The sequence below is a fragment of the Capra hircus genome, chromosome 7 (assembly GCF_001704415.2).
Source record: "Capra hircus breed San Clemente chromosome 7, ASM170441v1, whole genome shotgun sequence".
In the NCBI taxonomy this organism is placed as follows: Eukaryota; Metazoa; Chordata; class Mammalia; order Artiodactyla; family Bovidae; genus Capra; species Capra hircus.
Genome location: NC_030814.1, coordinates 31,703,466 through 31,724,405, shown reverse-complemented (window position 1 = coordinate 31,724,405; position 20,940 = coordinate 31,703,466).

The following is a 20,940-nucleotide window of genomic DNA, read 5'->3' as shown; positions in this document are numbered from 1 at the left end:
GGATACTTATATCATCTTACTTTTTAGATACATCAACTGGAGTTCAGAGAGACTGAATCAATCTTTCATAGTTACACAGGAAGTAAGAGAGCACAGCTTGAGGATCTAATATCAGAGCCATGGGTTTACCTACTAAGCTAGATAGTTTCCAAAGAGCAGGTTTGTTCACATCTGCAAGGTAAGGTGATAAGCTGAGTATTTGCACTATCTCATTTAATCCTCAGAACCACAGAGAGATACAAAAATATGTCCCCATTTCACAGAGAAAAATATAGAGATGACAAGAGATTGAACTTGACCAAGTTCCCAGGTAACTATGGAACAGAGAAAGTGCTCAGATTTAGTTTCCTCTGACTACAAAGCCAGGAGTTAACCACAGTGAAGCTGCACCACGGAAGGAATACTTCTTTTGAAATTGAAAATATAGTTTTGTTACTCTGATTTAAGTCTGGTTTCCTTCCTTGTCCATATTCACATGCTTACATTCCCAGCAAAAGTGATTATCCTGCCGTCTTCTCTGAAGCATTTCTTTGAACTTCAATTTTGAATGGAGCCCAAAATGTCCCCTGATTATTCTATGCAATTGCCCTCAAGGACTATTTAGGAAGAAAATGTTGTTCTTCTAATAAAACAGCACAGCTGTCTCAAAGAGCTTTTAATCCATCTTTTTAAAAGATGTGGACTTTCTAAAATAATGTCGCCCCCATTTGTCTTCTCTGAAAGAAGATATTTCAAACCCAGGAGCACCTATCATAATAAACCATTAAGATGACTCCAGCCTTTCAGTGTATTTTTAGAATTTCATATTTCACCAAATGTTGTTATATATAATTCATGGTAGTAGGATATGATGGGCTATGACATTTATCTCATTTGCGAAGAAAGACCAAATAACTCATTGTCCCACATACACAAATAAATTATTCTTGTCCCCAAGCATAAGATTCTGTTTTGTTAGTTTGCTCACCTTAATGGATTTTATTTTCTACATTAATACTTTTTGCAAAAGACTCTGACCCTTAATATAAGTTGGCTATTGTGAAGGAAGGAAAATCCCTGGAAACCAGACTCACTGATCAAAAAATGAAGCATTAACAAAGCAGTCTATATATCTAGAAGTAAAAGCAGGTCTTGAGTGATAATTATTTTGTAGGATTTCATTCAGCGTTTTTGTCACATGTCAAACACAAAGAGAAAGCTTAAATTTTCCCTGCCCTTTGAGTGGACACCATCTATTTTAGCTCAAGGAGGGCTCAGGGTTCTATTTTTCTTTCTTTCTTCAATTTTTAAAGGGTCCTATATTTGATTCTAACATTACAGTGCTATACTTGATTCAAGAACTTCTAAAAACTAAATTTGAGAGTCTTAATGTGATGCTTTAGTCCATATGACATTTAAACATATATATGAAAACGTATAAGTGGATTTTTTCCCTAATTAAATTGTAACAGTATGTTGAGAATATGCCTCACTAAGTTTTGTCTGTATTTTCACTTCTTATTCTTCATAGGCATGCATATTTCTTAAGGTTTTTAATCTTACCTGGTGTGAATTTTAGTTTGTGGTGTCCTAGTTGATTAACCTCCTTGAGATAGATAGTTCTTATTCTTTCTCGCTTTCCCAATTCATTGGACATTCATAAAAGCACTCGAGAACTCTTTTGCAAATGGAAGTGAAATTAATTTAATGCATTTTTAAGCCTTTTGTCATGAAAATTTCTAAGCACATATTCATAGAATGACTAAAGATATACATAAATGCTTTTATCATAAGCAGCCAATATATAGTATATAAGTAATATATAGAAAGCATTTAAATTTACATTTATATATACATAAGCTTACACAAAATAACTTACTTGATATAAGCATCATTACATACTTATATATTTATTTAACTATAAATATTATATTGTTACAGTAGTTGGTAGATACAGCATGTATGTGTTCTCTTTGCTAAATGTTTGTGTGTGGGGGCAGGGGTGGTTATATAAACCTCTACTGCATCAAGAGGCACTGATGGCTTAGCTATAATCTTTTATCAGGAAATATGTAGGACAGAGGAGGGAAAAAAACATCCAAGTTAATAGTTCTAGTATCAGCGGTTACCACACCTCAGCTGGACTTCCTGGATTTTGATATCATCTGAGTACAAAGCTAATAATAATTTCAAAGTTATATGGCCACTGGTCTCCACTAAGAGTGCCACAGAAGGGACTTTTTAGAGCCCACTGCAGTGGAGAGTTTTAGAGTAGTGAGACAGTCCTGCTAACATCCTTTTAATAACATCTTTTGAGCCAGACAAATTGCTACCTACTTGACCATTTTGCATTAATTCTGGTTATTTTTCAGTAATCAGATGATTAGGACAAGGAAACAACCAGTGGTAATTCAACAGATTCTGCAAAATGTAATTGCTTACTTGGACATAGAGTAGCCAGTAAAATTATACCACTTAATGCATTTAATATTTAACATAAAGACTGAGAGGTAGAAAATTACAGAAATAGGACTAGATGAAAATATAAAGTCCTTAGGGAGGGTAGCAATGGAGCTGAACACATTTTGCATGTCTCTGAGGTGCCAGTTCCTCTGACAGGTATGTTACACCCGCAGTCTTATTTAAGTATCATCCTTAGAGGGTAAATTGATTATTTCTAGTTTTCAGATAAGGACATTGAAATCTGGAGTGTTTAAGTGACTTGCCAATGTGTTTACTTCTAAGAGGGCTTCCCTGGTGACGCAGATGGTAAAGCATCTGCCTGCCATGAAGGAGACCCAGGATGGATCCCTGGGTCAGGAAGATCCCTTGGAGAAGGGAATGGCTACCCACTGCAGTTTTCTTGCCTGGATAATCCCATGGACAGGAGTCTGGTGGGCAACAGTCCATTTGTTCACAAAAAATCCGACACAACGGAGTGATTAACACTTTCTCCTACTTCTAAGAAGTCTCTCTTTCCACTTCCATTCTGGATAAAAGCATTGTTGATTGCTGCCATCCTCTTCCTAAGACCTTGAATTTAAGCTTCTTGAGGACTTGGACTTTATCTTATTCTTTATTGTGCTCCAGAGTCTGATACATTCACTAAATGCATTCAACCCATATTTCTTAAATGCCCAATATATGCCAAGCCTAAGAAATAATGCAAACAGACAAACAGCACTCCCTGTCCTCCTATCCTCCAAAAGCTGACATTTTAGTGTAGGGAGGCAAAGAGTAAGCATAAGCATTAAGTAAACTATATACGATGTTAAGCGGAAAAATGCACTGTGGAAAATAATAAAGCAGAACAGGGGGCTAGGAAGAGAGTGATCAGGGAGTTTTCACAGAGAAATGGACATCTGAACCCAGACCTGACGAAGTGAAGGAGGAAGCCATGAGTACATGTCAAAGGAATTGTTTCCCTAAGCAGAGGGAAGAGCCAGTACATGGGTGTGAGCTGGAAACAGGCCTGACTTGTCTGAGTACAGCAAGGAGGCAAGTATGACTGGAAAGGAGTGAATGAGGCCCAGAAGACTGCAGTGTAGGAGCAGACAGATGTTAGAAGAGGAGGATGAAAACTCCTAAGCCATTGTAGGCAATATACGCTGAGTGAGATGTGAAGCCAGTGGAAGTTTGAACAAAGGATGTGGTGTGACCTGACTTACCTTTCCTCAGATGATCACAGATGGCCACATAGAGAACAGACTGAAAGAGGTCAAGAATGGAAGCAGGGAGAATATTTGGAAAGTCTTAAAATAATACAGGGAAGGATAATCACATATGGTTTAAGCTGAGAATACGTGACAGTGAAGGTGGTGAGTAGTGTGACCCATTTGAATGTGGAGTTCCAAAGAATAGCAAGGAGAGATAAGAAAGCCGTCCTCAGTGAACAACGCAAAGAAATAGAGGAAAACAATAGAAGGGGAAAGACTAGAGATCTCTTCAAGAAAATTAGAGATATCAAGGGAACATTTCATTCAAAGAATTGATGCTTTAAAACTGTGGTGTTGGAGAAGACTCTTGAGAGTCCCTTGGACTGCAAGGAGATCCAACCAGTCCATCCTAAAGGAGATCAGTGCTGGGTGTTCATTGGCTGGACTGATGCTGAAGCTGAAACTCCAGTACTTTGGCCCCCTGATGTGAAGAGCTGACTCATTTGAAAAGACCCTGATGCTGGGAAAGATTGAGGGCAAGAGGAGAAGGGGACGACAGAGGATGAGATGATGGTTGGATGGCATCACTGACTCAATGGACATGAGTTTGGGTAAACTTCAGGAGTTGGTGATGGACAAAGAGGCCTGGTGTGCTGCACTTCATGGGTTCACAAAGAGTTGGATGTGACTGAGCAAGTGAACTGAACTGAAGTGTGATTCTGGATATATTCTGAACATAAATCTGACACCAAATATCAACAGATTGTGAATAAAAAAGGCCAGTCAAAGATGACCTCAAGGATTGTGGCCAGAACAACTGGAAAGATGGGGTTACCCTTTAACAGAGAGTCGGTCTATTGTAAGACTGAATGTTCTGGGGAAAAGATATGGACCTGGGTTTTTGGCATGCTAACCTCAAGATGCCTGGTAAACATCTTACCTCAGATACTAATTAGTCTGGTGACTGGATATCCACCATTATCTGGAGTCCAAGAAAAAGTTGGGGCTTGAGGTATATAAATAGATACAGTGTCATTGCTATAAAAATTATCTCAAAAAGCCTTAAGGTTTAATGAAATCTCCATGGAAGTTAGTGTGGTCTCAGTGGATACTAGCTCTTAGTTGATACATGAATGGATGTATACAATAGAGATGAGATTGGAAGAAGCCTAGTTTGTCTAACTTCCAAGACAGCATGTTTGCTATTCTTTATGTATTTCCAGATTTTTAGTTGCCGTCAAGAAAAAGTTTCTGGTTATTCTAAGGAGCAATGATAACAAAATAATTCATGTAAAAGGTACTGGGGTACTTAAAGAATTTTTTGAAGGAACTGGAGAAACAAGTTCAAATGCTACCTAAGTGGAAATGGAGCTTAAAATTTAAGTGATTTAAAAGAAAAAGGTCATCAGTATATCAGTCTTAGCACCAGAGAAAGAGTAGTGATGGTACTAATAATATTTGATATTAAGGAAAAGGGGATCCTTTTTAGTCAGTGTCTGCAATGTGACAGAGCATTAGCTCATTTAGTCTTCATACCATTTTTATGAAATGCACATTACTCTCCTTACTCTGTAGATGGAGAAGCTGAGAGTCAGGGGAGATTATTAGTCCTGGTGGGTCACACAAATGATGGGTATCAGAGTCTGGATTCTGATCCGGATTTGTCTCATTCCCAAGTCCATACTTCTCCCATTTTACCAGACTGCCTTTCTAAAGTGATTAAGAGTTGGGACTTGAAATATGTAAATATATGCCTCATTCATTCAGAATAAGGCTTGCTTTCTTTTCAGTACACTGTGAGTTCAGCAGGGCTGATGGCTTTTTCCTGCTTAGAAAGGAAAACTAGAGCTAATGACCTGACCCAACTCGACTCCTTCTAAAAGCAGACCCAAGATCTGGCTTCCAGTTCATTGAATGCGAGTCTAAGCTCTCTCCCCCCACTGTGAACTAAACTTTGCAAATCTAATTATTATCCTAATTAATACATCTCTACTCTTTTGCAGAGGTTTCTTACAAGTTAAGGATTGCCTTCAATACCAGTATAAATGAATGAACTAAGCACTTATATTAATTAATTGTAAAGCTGAATATTTTGGACAGTCTAGCAGCACCTCTTTATGCATTTCTATGTGACTTCAGTCCTAACTGTGATAGCATTTTCCCCTCATGCTACATAAGTGCTCTGGATTCTAATATTTTTCACTTTTCACTTGATTTTTAATTTATCCTTAATTGCTTCCTCCCCTCCTCCAATCACTCTTATTTGGAAATAAGATATCCCTCTTTTTCCTCAGGTTCTCTCATTCTGATGTGGACAATCAATCTTTCTTGTCAATACAATATTTCTCTGCCTGCTTTGTCATTTATTTTTGTATTGGATTGTCTTTTACTTTATTTCTCTGGTCCCTTTTCTTTTGAATCTTTAAAAAGTTTATTTCACCCTACTGAATCGTTTCAGTTCGGTGGAATGAGATTGTGCCAACTTTTTCTCCTTCGAAGTGTTATGTTTATCATGAGATTAACATCTTTATTTTTTGCCTCTGAAGTCTCCTGAACATTTTCTCTCAGTCATTTTTATTTTCTCCTTGCATTTGTGGTTCTGTGTTGAAGTTTTTGATGGCCTGTTCTCTGCCTATCTTTTAGTTCGTCTTGTCTTCCTACTCCAGCTTGTTGGATGGTTTTATTCTTCAATTTTTTACATGACGATATCAGAAGTTGTTGCTACCAGATACAGTCGAAAAATTATAAGCCCTCTGCTCTGTTCCACTCTCTGCACATGGTTATTAGTAAATAGATAGTATTGGAAGAGGTTCCATTCTTACACTAGGCTTGTCCAGAGTTTCATTTATTAAAAAATAGTGTTTCCATCAAAAAGAAACTATATCTCAAAATAGAACTCAGTTTTATGAAAACTTACTGTGGTTTTGGCAATCTGCAATGGATTTTTTTTTTTTTTTGAGTTTTTACTTCACATGGAGTTATTTAAAGTTTTGATAAATATTTTACAAATTAAAAAGGATTAAAAAGGATAACAACTGCAGACAAAAGTCATTTTGTGGCAGGCATTTAACTTGAGTGAATAGAGCTGATAAAACTGGGCCACCAGTTGGAAGTGATGGACAGCATTGAGCTTTGAAGTTAAGCAGATTTGAGTTTGAATCCTGGTTTCAACTTCTCCAAGGTTGTGGCATTTGGACAAATTATATTTCTCATCTCCAATTTCTCTTTTCTTAACACTGAGGTAATTGTATCTGCTCTGTGAATAGTTGGAAGGCTAAATGTTATATCACAAATAAACATTTTAATTCAGCGGCTAACATAAGGTGCTCTGTAATTTATAGCCTTTGTTGTTGTTATTTTGTATAAGATCTTAACATTTCTAGTCTTTTTAAAATTTGAAATCATTTCCAAAAGTAGCCATGACTATTTTTATCCCACCTCTTCAATTTGAGAACATTTGTCTTCTTCTTATAAAGTATTCATTATTTTATAATTAAAATTTGAATACATACTTGTCTAATAGGGAAAAGAAAATACCTAACAACCGAGAGATGATTTGACTGCTGTAATTGTAAAAAGTTGATTTTGTCTTAAGGGAAAAAGCTTTAAAATGGGTAACTATTTCTGAATTATATCATCACAGAGTAGTGAAAATCATTATTAAGGAAAGTCTGAATAAACCTTTTATTAAGGCACATTAAGAACTGTTATAAGAAATCTAATGAAACAGGAGTTTACATAACCTGATGGAGTTGTTAATGCTAAAGATAAGACTCATTTCCTCAGTCCTTATGAAGCCCTCTGCAGATGGCTCCCTCAATAATTTCAGTTACAATTAGGAGTAAAAGAATCCCATTCTCATAAGTCAGTGTTTCATGAAAAGAGAACAAAATTCTGATTGTGAACGTACTTGTCTTTGCAGTCAACTTCATCTACGTTCAAAACATTTATCACTCATCCTGATGTCCTTGAGTGTTGTCCTTCTCCTGGTTGACTAGCACACTGTACTTGATATACACCTCACCTCAACTTCAACAAGTCAAAACATCTCCATCCCTTCTAACCACTCACCTAAAGTATTCCCCCAACTGTACTTTATCATCTATGTCAGTGGTCCCGGTATCTTACTAAGTCCTTTAAGTCATCCTTATTCTGTCTTTCAATGTCTCTATGACCTTGTTTTCTAACTCTTTTGATTTCTACTTTTATATCCTTGACTGATGATCTTATGTGTGCACATTGATATTCTGCTTACTTTGGTACCAGTAAAAACTCTGGGAAGTGCTTTCAGATAAAGCACTTCACAAACAAATCTATTAACATGTATAAAAATTAGAGCTGTTTATTATCAGCATAGAGTGGCCTGAAGTCAGCAGGGGCTCAGAAACACAACATGATCCCCACTTATTTTCACTATGAGGGATTCATTAAATACTTCTCTTAAAGATGAAATATTTTGAAACCCTGCAAACACCTACCTGTAGACTTTCTTTTGTCCCTTCCTTAGTCTAACTCTATAGTTCTAAAAACTTTGTCCATTAAAAAATCAAATCTCTAGGGTTGTATGCATAACTGTCACATGAGGTGAATCTTCACCATGCTATTGGCTATGAGAGATTTAAATGATTTCATGATGAATTTTGCCCATCTCTGATTTTTGCTTTACATACTGCTTTCATATCTAAACACGGCTTAATTTAGGACTACATGGTCCCTTTTCTTGCCTAGTTAGGGAGTCATTTACTAACTACAGAATGGGCTCAGTGGTAAAGAATCCAGCTGCCAATGCAGGAGACACAGGTTCAATCCCTGGGTTGGGAAGATCCCCTGGAGGAAGGAATGACAGCCCACTCCAGTATTTTTGCCTGTAGAATCCAATGGACAGAGGAGCTAGGCAGGCTATAGTTTATGGGTTCACAAAACAGTTGGACAAGACTTAGTGACTAAACAACAACAGCAACTACAGAATAAATTTCAGGTTCTTTAATCCCTTACTCAATTCTTCAACCACATCTATTATCATTCCACAGAACCTCAGAATTATCACATCAGGGATGTTCATTTTTCCCTATAGACTACTTCCATGTTGGATATTTGCCCCAGTCCCTTATGTCTGCTATAATCTCCCTCCATTTCCACCTAGAGCATCCTTATCCGTATGGTTCCCATTGAGTTGATTGATCACCCACAGCTAGAAATAAGATCTCCTTCCTCTGGACCACATCCCCTGGTTTCTAGCACACTCTTGTCACTTATCTCCACCATGCAAACTTTGGGAAAATGAACAATGCAGAAAACAAAAGGAAAACATGACTCATTATCTTACCTCCAGGGACACTATTAACATTCAATAGTATAGGTTTAAGGTTTTTTCCCCCTCTCTTATGTATCACCATCCTTCTCATAATTAAAAGCAGAAGTAGAAATGCTATCATTATTTTATTATGTGTCAGATATAATTTTGTAATTTTACAACTATTGTATTCACAATTGCTGTAGGAGTATCTTATGTTTATCCTTATTTAACAAAAAGAAACCCAAAGCTTAGATATGTTAGGCCAGTTTCCCAAGGTCACAAAGCTAGAAAGAACTAGAAAGTGAGGACGAGTCCAGGTCTGCTTCTCTTCAGTTTTCAGTGCTAACTGCAACCCAGTGCTGCCTCTTTGTGCATAGATGCTGCTGTATATAATCACAACAAAATTAGCTCTTCATATATGTATATATAAATATTAAAACTTTTAGCCAAAACGGAAAAATGAAATTTCTAACACTAAAACTCTCCCTTAAGGCGACACTGGTGAATCATGGTCTTACAAGGGGAGACATTCTCAAAAGAATAATTATGGGTTCACACCTTGATGGATGGTGCTTACCACATGCCAGGTAGTGTTCTAAGTGTTATAGAATTGTTGCAACCTCAAAATAACTCCATGGGATAAATACTGTAATTGTCACTATTTTATAGATGTGGAAACTGAGGAGCACATGAGTTAAATGATCAATCTAAGGCTATTGGGATGCCTCAGCTTATAAGAGTGGAGAAGGAAATGGCTACCCACTCTAGTATTCTTGCCTGGAGAATCCCATGGACAGAGGAACCTGGCAGGCTACAGTCCATGGGGTCACCAAGAGTCAGACGCGACTGAATGACTAGCACACACACAGCCTATAAGAGAGCACTACACTATATATATTATATTGCATGTTATTATTATATTATGTAGTTATAACTAATACTGTATACATAAGGAGAAGGCAGTGGTCTTGCCTGGAAAATCCCATGGTCGGATGAGCCTGGTAGGCTGCAGTCCATGGGGTCGCTAAGAGTCAGACATGGCTGAGCGACTTCACTTTCACTTTTCACTTTCATGCATTGGAGAAGGAAATGTCAACCCACTCCAGTGTTCTTGCCTGGAGAATCCCAGGGACGGGGAGCCTGGTGGGCTGCCATCTATGGGGTCGCACAGAGTCGGACACGACTGAAGTGACTTAGCAGCATATAGTCTATAAAGAAGTTAATTCTTTTCTGAGATTGCCAAGAACAATGGCACTATGGCATAAAGTAGGACTTCAGGAAGTTGAATTTGGTAGCAGGGTGTAATTTTTATGTTAGAATAGTGCAGGAGAAGGCAATGGCACCCCACTCCAGTACTCTTGCCTGGAAAATCCCATGGACAGATGAGCCTGGTAGGCTGCAGTCCATGGAGTCGCTAAGAGTCGGACATGACTGAGCGACTTCACTTTCAATTTTCATTTTCATGCATTGGAGAAGGAAATGGCAACCCACTCCAGTGTTCTTGCCTGGAGAATCCCAGGGACGAGGGAGCCTGGTAGGCTGCTATCTATGGGGTCGCACAGAATCGGATATGACTGAAGCGACTTAGCAGCAGCAGCATATACATATACACATGTATAAACATATGTGTTTGTGTGTGTGTGCATGCGTGCAAGCTCAGTTGCTAAGTCATGTCTGACTCTGTGACCCAGTGTACTGTAACCCACCAGCCTCCTCTGTCATGGGATTCTTTAGGCAAGAATACTGGAGTGGGTTGCTGTGCTCTCTTCCAGGAGATCTTCCCAACCCAGGGATCAAACCTGTGTCTGCTGCATTGCAGGCAGATTCTTTACTGCTGAACCACCAGGGAAGCTCATATATATATATATATATATATATATATATATATATATACACACACACACACACATACACATACATGCACTTCTGGCTTCTAACCTTGTGTTGTTATTCATTTTTCTTATTTTAACCACAGTGTTCTTACCTTGACCATAATATGACATTAAATATGTAATCAGCAGCTCAAAAACAGGGTATGATTCTTGAACCAGTTCTGTTTATAGAAGCAAGGCACTAACTTTAATTAACTTTAACTAGGACTGCTTACAGCTCCATGTGAAAAGAGACACAAAAAGGCCCATTAACTCTGAACATCATTTCTGTGTTTTTGCTTCTGTATGCCCTCAAGATAGTACTTTTTCCCTGCTGTTCTTTGATTTTTGCCTTTTTTTTTCATTTTTTAAAATGTATTAGCAAAGGATCTGAGTCTAAAATTAGTCATGCATCCACTGTAGCCTTTTAGTTGATATAAACATATTATTTCTAGAGAAACAGTAGAAATTTTTGAGGAAAATTCTATTTTAAATGTTGAAAAACCCTGTTTTGAGGAATCTGTTCATCCAATTTATGGGTCATTATTTGTCTCGATTTTTTCCTGAGAATGTGTGAGTCCGTGTGTTTTAAAGATCCTTTTTTAACAATTCTCACTCTAAAGCAGTTGTCTTAAACACGGTAACAGCAGGATCTCACTCTCCCTCTAATACATGCTTGTCTGGAAGAATAAAAATGGCGAACTTTCAGATATTTAACGTGCAATTGTAAAATTCTGCTACGTGATTCCGCAGGCAAACATTTTATGAAAACTAGCATTTAAAATGACTTTCTGCTATTTTCGTGACTCTAGATTTTGCAGGAACGATTCAGTGACAGCTGAAGTGAAGCATTTAGCAGTTACCGTCCTTTTTGTATTCTGTGCCAGGCACAAGGGCTCTTTTCCTCTTGAAAGTTTTATCATGTACAAGGCTATTAACATTATGAGGATAGGCTGAAACATGAATAAATCCTGAGACTTACTGATGATGTCATTACATCGGTCAATAAAATACATAGAGAGAAAGGCTTCCCACGCTACCAGGCTCGGCTAACTAAATCAGGATACACGAGCAATTAACTCTTTAATTAAGATGAATGGGTGACATTAGCCCTCCTTAAACTCTGCTCGTCAGCATTTACAAATAGAAAAAGACGGATGCCTCCTTCCTAAGAAATGTAGGTTTTATTTTTCCTTCATTGACACAGTCTTATTCTTCCTACTTTGTAAAGAAAGTCGCCAAACTATAGGAGTGGTCAGGGAGATTTTAACAGGTTCATTTCATCAGTCATATCTCTCACTGCTTAAGGACCCCATATTGGAATTTATTAGGTTTTTTATAAAGTTAACTTTATCCCCATTATTTTTGAGCACAATTGCTTTGCCCATGAGGAACATGCATGTCAGACTCTCCACAGTACGTGCAGTGCAGCATGGACACATTACCCACCCATTTGTTCTTCCAGTAGCTGGTCACTGCTACCTGCCACTCTGCCAACAGTGTGACTCAGAAATGCAAGCCTAGAAATTTGTGTTCCAGTTCTGCTGTGTCTCTAGTTAACTTTAGGACCCTAAGCAAGTATATCTCTGAAACTCTATCTTGCTCATCTGTAAAATTTGGTTACTCGAGCACTTAATCCTGTAATTCTCTTTCATTAATATTTAACACAATAAAAAGGAAAACAAAGATATGACTAATTCTAGGAACAGAGTGTCTAGTCCAGCAGTGTCCAATAGAAATCTAAGGTGATCCATACATGCAATTTAAAATTCTCTAAAGGCCACGTTATAAAAGAAACAGTGGTATTAATGTTGCTATTTTGTGGTGGTGGTTGTTCAGTCACTAAGTTGTGTCTGACTCTTAGTGACCTTATAAGACTGCAGCATGCCAAGCTTCCATGACCTCTGCTATCTCCCGGAGTTTGCTTATGATGCTATCCAACCATGTGCTATTTTATTTAACCCAATATATACAAAGGATTATTTTAGATGTGATCATATATGTACACACATATGTAGTACATATTTAAACAGGCATATATATATATACACACACATATTTATACAAACATGATTATATGATCTATTTCATATATGACCTGTTTAAGTTCTATGCTAAGTTACTAAGTCATATCTGACTCTTTGCGACTCCATGGGTTGTAACTCACCATACTCCTCTGTCCGTGTGATTTCCCAGGCAAGAATACTGGAGTGGGTTGCCATTTCACACACCACCGTTTATATTAAATTTTATACTGTCTTTCAGATCTTAGGGCATACTTAAATTCAGAATAGTTGAAAAGTCACATGTTGCCTAGTAGTTACAATGCTGGACAATACAATTCCAGTGTTAAAAATATAAGAACAGATACAGCTATATCTTTTAATTATTTGTCAATTTAAACTAAACTTTTAAAATAAAAATGTGCATAAGTCTCCAAAAATAAACACAAAACTTTATTGTCTATGTGAAGTGAAGTCGCTCAGTCATGTCTGACTCTTTGTGACCCTGTGGACTGTAGCCCACCAGGCTCCTCAGTCCATGGGATTCTCCAGGCAAGAATACTGGAGTGGATTGCCATTTCCTTCTCCAGGGGATCTTCCTGACCCGGGATTGAACCCAGGTCTCCCACATTGCAGGCAGATGCTTTAACCTCTGAGCCACCAGGGAAGGCGATAGAATTTCTCTGAATAAATATGATGTCTTATAAAGGGAATATTCACTAATAAGTGAATATATTACTATGATGTGGCATAAAATGAGAAGATCCAAGTGCAGAAAGGGATAATGTCACATTAATTTGCTTGTTGTAAATGATAAGTGGTGTCCATTCTTTGTTTACGGGCTTTCCTTGTAGCTCGGCTGGTAAAAAAATCCACCTGCAATGCGAGAGACCTGAGTCTGATCCCTGGGTTGGGAAGATCCCCTGGAGAAGAGAAAGGCTACCCACTCCAGTATTCTGGCCTGGAGGATTCTGTGGACTACGTTGCATGGGGTCACAAAGAGTTGGACACAACTGAGTGACTTTCGCTTCACTCTACTCTTTGTTTATAAGATCTTCAGCTACATAATTAGTAACACTAACAGTCTACTGAATCAGATGTACTAATCAATAGAAAGATACTACCTATACTGTATAGATATACACCATTTAAATTAAATCTTTTATTTTGCTTTTTAATTCCTTATTCATTTCCATTTTAAGTGGAAATATTTGAATTTCAGCAATAATGTCATGTCTATGTCTGTTTATATATAGCATATTTTGCTTTATCTAATCCTATTTGTTTCTAGTTAAATTGGACTTGATAAATATTTATGGAGTTAAAAATAAATTGTGAACTGTAGAAAAATATTTTGTTTAGAGATCAAAGATTTTGATCTTTACAGCTTCTTTGTATCCTGCATTATCTGGATTTTTTTTTTTTTCAGTTTGAGATATTTCCTCGAATAGATAGTAACAACAATTAAAATGTTAATTCTATTTACCTTTACTAAATGCTAGGGATGATGATAACAGTATTATAAATTTTAAATAATAGAACCTAACTTGGATCTGTATATATTAAAAAACTAACTGAAAAGCAGCCTCTTTGATTCTATCTCTGAGAAACCTTTCTCCTTTATAAACACTAAGGAACTTTATAGACTTCTTTATTTTCTGTATGAATGAATGCATATTGATGACTTAAATTACCTGGAATAAGAGCTAGAACACAGAAAGCATTACTGAATATTTCTTGAAGAAATTATGTAAATAATTATTGGTTTATAAATAAGTCAGATATTCAGGACCTTTTTAAAGTGAATAAAATGAATATATTTTAAAAAATCTTTCTCTTTGAAGGACCCTTTACCAAGTGAAAAACATAAATATTAAAAGATAGTCAAACATAGTTCCTCACCTTATGAGAATTCACCATTCAGTGGATAAAACAGATGCTCAGGTAATCCCAAAACCACATTATAAAATGCTCTGTAGAAGATTTGGAACAGCAAAGGAGATTAAGTCCTCTAAGAAAGAGTGAAAACACAGGAAAGGCAGCATTCTAGGTGAATTTAAAAGAAGTTGAACCTTCCCGGGTATGAATATCACAAGCCACAGGGATACAGAAATGAAAGAGCACGTAAGAACTCTTTTTGAGAAGCCTGTGAGCTCAAGAATTAGCACTTAGTGGGAAGTAGCAGAATCTAAGACCGGAAAGATACATATATTTGTCTCATATAGGATGTAGCCTTTGACTTGTAAGCAATGGGAAGTGATTAGAGACTTTCAACTAAAGAAGTTAAAATCAGATCTAAGTTTTAAAACAGTAATCATAGCATCACAATGGTAGATGATTTGAGAAAGCAGGGCTCTAATTGTAGGCCATTGCAATAGTAGAGAGTGCGTATAGCAAGGGTCCAGGCAAGACTGGAAGAGTAGCTGTGAAGGAGAAAAAGATTTCAACCTCATTTCTAAGACAGGTTCCACAGGGCTTGTTAAAGGTAGCTGATGAAAGGGAGACATCCAGTGTAGCATGAGAAGCTATAGCCATGTCATTGGTGGTATTATTAAATATTAAAACTGCTCTGGACTTAATCATTTTTGCTGGATTCAAAGACACTTTCAGGATTTACTAATATTCCCTGTCAGTGATTTGAGCAGTAGTTTATTGTAATGCTGTGGAAAATACACTGAACAGGGAGTATGAAAATTTATTTGTTTAATTTTTATTTCTTTTTTATTTTAAATTTATTTTTCAATTGAAAAATAATTGCTTTACAGAATTTTGTTGGTTTCTGAAAACATCAACATGTATCAGCCATAGATATACATATGTCCTCTCCCTCTTGAACCTCCCAGGGAGTAAGAAAAATGATTTAATTTGCATTGCTTCTGCAAATGATGCATGAGATTCTTGGCTCTGAGAAGATCAAAGATGGGGTAAGGATAAAGATGGGGTAAGGATCAAGCCTGTGAACAATCTTTGGTTATGGAGAAGTCACTTAACAGTTGTCACTTAACTGATTCTTCCTTATAGTCTAGGATTTGCAGGAAAATTAGTAAGTAACACATATGTATTTTAAAAATCATTCACAGTAAGTATTCTGCAGGGTGGGGAAAGACCTTGAAATCATCCCACATATTCCAGAGGATAGAAAAGTTAGTGAGGATTTTGATGAGATCAGGGAACATAAAGCTATATGTACTTTTTCTCATATCCCTCCTTTCAAAAAATAAAAGTTTGGAGATACCACTTGACTGTTTAAAACTATCCTTTTTCAAACATTCCCCCTCAAAGGGTGATTGAATGGTCAGGTTAAGCAACTTCACAAATTAGCAAATCTCTCTTTGTTGTAGTGTAGAAATAAGTCATCATGGTGTTCCTAATGATATATTATATTGCACTTTGGGTTGTAAGTAATCAGTTATTGGCCGCATGATCCTTTCAGGTTGTGGAAATATAGGCCAGTGCCTCTCAGAGTCATTTGCCTTCCAGAAGACTTGTAGCAACTTGGGGTTATCATGACTGGGAATTCTTGCTGGCATCTAATAGGTAGAGACCAAGGATGCTACAAAAATGTTACAATTCATAGGACAGACCCTCCCACCACCACCCAAAAATGATCCGGGAGTTGGTGATGGACAGGGAGGCCTGGCATGCTGTGATTCATGGGGTTGCAAAGAGTTGGACATGACTGAGCGACTGAACTGAACTGAACTGAAAATGTCAGCAGTGAGGAGACTGAGAAATTCTGATATACACCGTGTATAATGTTTCTGAGTTTCCAAGAGATGCTGTCATAAGTTACAGAGAGTTGTTTAATATTTTAAACTAAAACATCGTCAAGTGGGGCGATTCATGAACAAAGCACTCTGTGACCTTCCCATGGAAGATGGGAATGAAAGTCTATGTTACCTCATTTTCTTACTCAGTAAGCATGTGTTTCCCTGCTTGAAGGACTAATTCTCTTTGAAGTCCTTCATAGGCCACTTAGCATTCTCCTTGGGAAGTCACTTTAAAAAAAAAAATCAGAGGTATAATTTTAATTCCAGGGAAAATGGGCCACATAGATCTGCACAGTATTCCACTGGAGAGTCATCCTCCCATGTGTGGTCTGTTTATATCCCTGTCTGCTCAGGAAAGCAAACTTAAGTTTAGAGCTAGGGTTTCAAGTTTAATGTTTAGGGCAGGGTATTCAGCACCAAGTCGGGGTTCCTTCACAACAGTTCAAATATAGTTGCTGCCTCAAACTCCCCAGGGAGCTCTAAGCTGCCCCAAGTGTCCTGTGTAATTAGCTTGGTTCCGCTCTCACTGAGACACTCAGTACCACAACAAAAGGGTGAATTTGTAGCAGAGCAGGGCACCCCAGGACACTGCCTCTAGGTGTGCAACCAGGGCGGCAATAATTCCCAGTGCTTTGGCCCCAAGCCACACCTGCTGTTACATAGTCATGGATCCAGGTAGATAAATGGGTGAAGTGGACCAGGTGTAAGATGCTCTGGGACTGATGACATGGAGCCTGACTGAAGAGTAAACACTCAGGAGTGGCGGGGATGGTGGGACACGAAGAGCAGGTGTCACTGTAAACACGAGCAGCCCCCACCAGATCCAGCAGATGGTCGCCATGTGGGAATGCAGGCCTGGAGTTGCCAGCTTTTTCAAGAGAAGCAGTGAAATCTAATGATTTTTAAACATTGGCAATTAATTCAAATGTAAAACACTATTCAACCCCCACTGCAGCCTATATAATCTCTTCTGGGGCTAACCCATGGGCCAGCAGTTCACAAATTCCACTGAGGAGGGATGGAGAGAGGAAAGTCTTGAGTCTCAGTTCCAACATGGAATCATTTCTCTGAGTCCAAGCCTACTCTCTCCAACACTGAAAAGAATTTTTCAGAAACACCATTGCAGATAAATTCAAACTGCAGCTGGTATTTGAGACAGCAGTGGGCCTGCCTCTTAAAGAGCCAGACAGTTGACACTTCGGGCTGAACCTTTTAAGGCACAGAGCTTGTATCTCCACGTGACCGAAGAAAAGACTGACTGCATGTACTCACATGTCAAATTTGGAAGGAAACATTCCCTATAGATGGTTTAAATATGAGCTTCATTTTATGCTCAGGTAGGTGTGAAATTCAGGGAACATATTTATGATTTGACCTGAGGAAATGCATCGTCAAAAACAGATGCTAAATACTCTTTTCCAAGTATATATTACTAATGAAAATATATCAGGAAACCCACTTAAAATGAATCCAGGTTCAGGTGACAGAAGAATGCACTTAATGTTCAAGTTTAGAAGAATGAAACAGTTCAATACCTCTGCTCCCAAATAATTGATCCTCCAATGAGCTTCCCTGGTTTTCTTTATATCAATACCTCTGTCAGTTCTTTGAAAAATATTCACATATTTGCTGTCCTCTCCCCAGTTTAGGGTCCTTATCCTGAGGTAATAATTTGTATATAATAAGACTGGGGTAAATATTTCACTGAAAACACTGAATAAGCAACTCATTGAGGTTTCATTCTAGAGCTAAACTGTAGAAGTCGCTGTTGTGAAAATAGACAGTGAAGGGTCTGGTAAACTACCTGGAAGACAGGAAACATGCATTCAAGTTAAAAAGGAATCATTCCCTCTGTGTATGCATGCTAAGTCTCTTCAGTCATTTCTGACTCTTTGTGACCCTGTGGACTGTAGCCTGCCAGGGTCCTCTGTCCATGGATTCTCTAGGCAAGAATACTGGAGTGGATTGCCATGCCCTCCTTCAGAGGATCTTCCCAACCCAACCTGTGTCTCTTATGTCTCCTGCATTGGCAGGCGTGTTCTTTACCATTAACACTGCTTGGGAAGCCCAATAACCAGGTACAAAAACCCTAAAAGGGTATAAAAATGGTAGCATGTGTGTGCTAGTTGCTCGGTCATATCTGACTCTTTATGACCCTGTGGACTGCAGCCCGCCAGGCCTATCTGTCCATAGGATTCTCCAGGCAAGGACACTGGAGTGGATTGCCATTTCCTCTTCCAGAAGATCTTCCTGACCCAGGGATCAAACTCAAGTCTCCTGCACTGCAGACAGATTCTTTTACCATCTGAGCCACCAGGGAAGCCCTACAAAGGGTGGAAAAGAGTCAGATGGACAAGTTCCACACAGTTCATGGCAACCATCACATCACTCCTGAAAGATCCCTTAGAAGAAGTAACCTTCAGCTCTTCCGCATTCCAGCAGAGGAAATTTTAAGTCTAGAAAGGGGATACCCTAGAAACTCCCAAAGGCGCAGAGCTCGTTTTCTGGTGACTATTATTTTTCCCTCTGCTGCTATTCCTGCTGTCATATTTCTTGTGGCCATTTCATATGATTGGGGTAAGAAAATGTGAGAAGAAACCTGTGAATCAGTGTGTGTGTGTGTGTATGCGCATGCACACGCACATACGATTTGTTGGAACTCTGTTGATATGTTCAAGGAGGAGGAAATCGCACCCAAGGACTAGAAGAGATTGTAGTATTCTAGTAATTCTTGACTATTTCTCATGCCGAATAAGTCAAAAGCTGTTAATGTCTCACAGTAACCCATATTGGTTCTGAAGGACTGAAGGTTTTCCTTCAGAGGAAGGAAGTAGCATTTACTGAGTGCCTATTATGTGCTTTCTCTCTCTCTTTTTACTATTTATCATTATTGGTGGCACTGAGTCTTTGTTGCAGCATGCAGGATCTTCAGTTGTGGCATGCAAGGTCTTAGTTACAACATGTGCGATCTAGTTCCCCAACCAGAGATCGAACCCAGGCCCCTGCAATGAGAGCACAGAGTCAGCCACTGGAGCACAAGGGAAGTCCCTGTGTATTTTCTCTTAACATACATTATTTCGTTGTAACCCCACAGAAGTTTGAGAAGTGAACTTCTCAGAGAAGTGAAGTTGCTTTCATAAGGCTATCATTACTGGCCAAGCAGGCAGTCAGGTGTAGTGGATAGAGCACTCCTCCCTAGCCCACTGCTTGTGATGTGAACCTCAGGCTCCAACACCCCCAAGGTGGAAACCTTTGATCTACTTAATTCAGTCTCTAAGTGTGAGTTCTCTTATCAGCAAAATAGGAAAAATCATTGCTCTCACATCATTTGTAAAACTCAACTCTCAAGGTTGTTTGAAAGATTCAGTGAAAAAATTCATGAAAAACACTTGGCTCCTTTTGGGCTCATAGAAAATGTTCAGGAAATATTAGCTATTACTATTATTACCTTTACTCCTAGAATTTCAAGGTGCATTTGTTTCTCACTGTAGCACACATTTTCTCTACATCTCTAATCGTAGTTTATCATCATCTTGCATGTTATGTGGTAAAATTCTGTAATGAAGATTTCCATTTTTCAAGGATCACCAGGCATTTCAGCAATAGTTTATCTTCATAATGGGCTTCTAATGAAGAAAGTGTTAACATCACTCAGTTGAAAATTAGGCTGTGTGATTGAACCCAGAATACCTGAATCCCACCTACCCTTTTATTAATCATGGATACCTTGACCACTTTCCTAATGCAATGCATGCAGATTAAGTCTTTTGTTTATTGATTGGCCAAATATATGCAGGACCAATGTATGCTACTTCATCCTTCGCTCTTCTGAGGGAGGCTGTTACCATGGTAACAAAAGCATCCTTTGACTCCTATTTCTACACAGAGTTATAGAAATGCTTCTTAAAAATACTTACAACAATATTTAATGTTGAATCTAAAGTAATTTTTCTCATTGTTTGGGGAGCAAAATTGATTTTATCTGGGCAAAGTTTGTTTGGTGGCCTGAATGTACTGTTTATAGTAATGTGTTCCACCAAATTTCTTTAAAAGCCAGTTAAATGCATTTTGTCTTAACTTCTAATCTAATTTCATCATTTGGAAGTGCCTCTTGCTGCAGCGTGCCTATTTGGATTTGGAAATAGTGCACATTCCATCTTTGCTATGTCAGGGTAAGGTGGAGGGGAACGGAATGAATCATTTTATTTCCTATATCAGAGATCAGTATGTGTGAGGAGGGAGGGAGAACATGTGCATGGGGATGTTCAGGAGTCTGTGGCTTATTCTAAAACCAAGATTTTTCAGGTGGCAGCTGGTGCCTGGTTTATGATTCCAGTGGTTCAAAACCCTTTCTTTCCCAAGAGG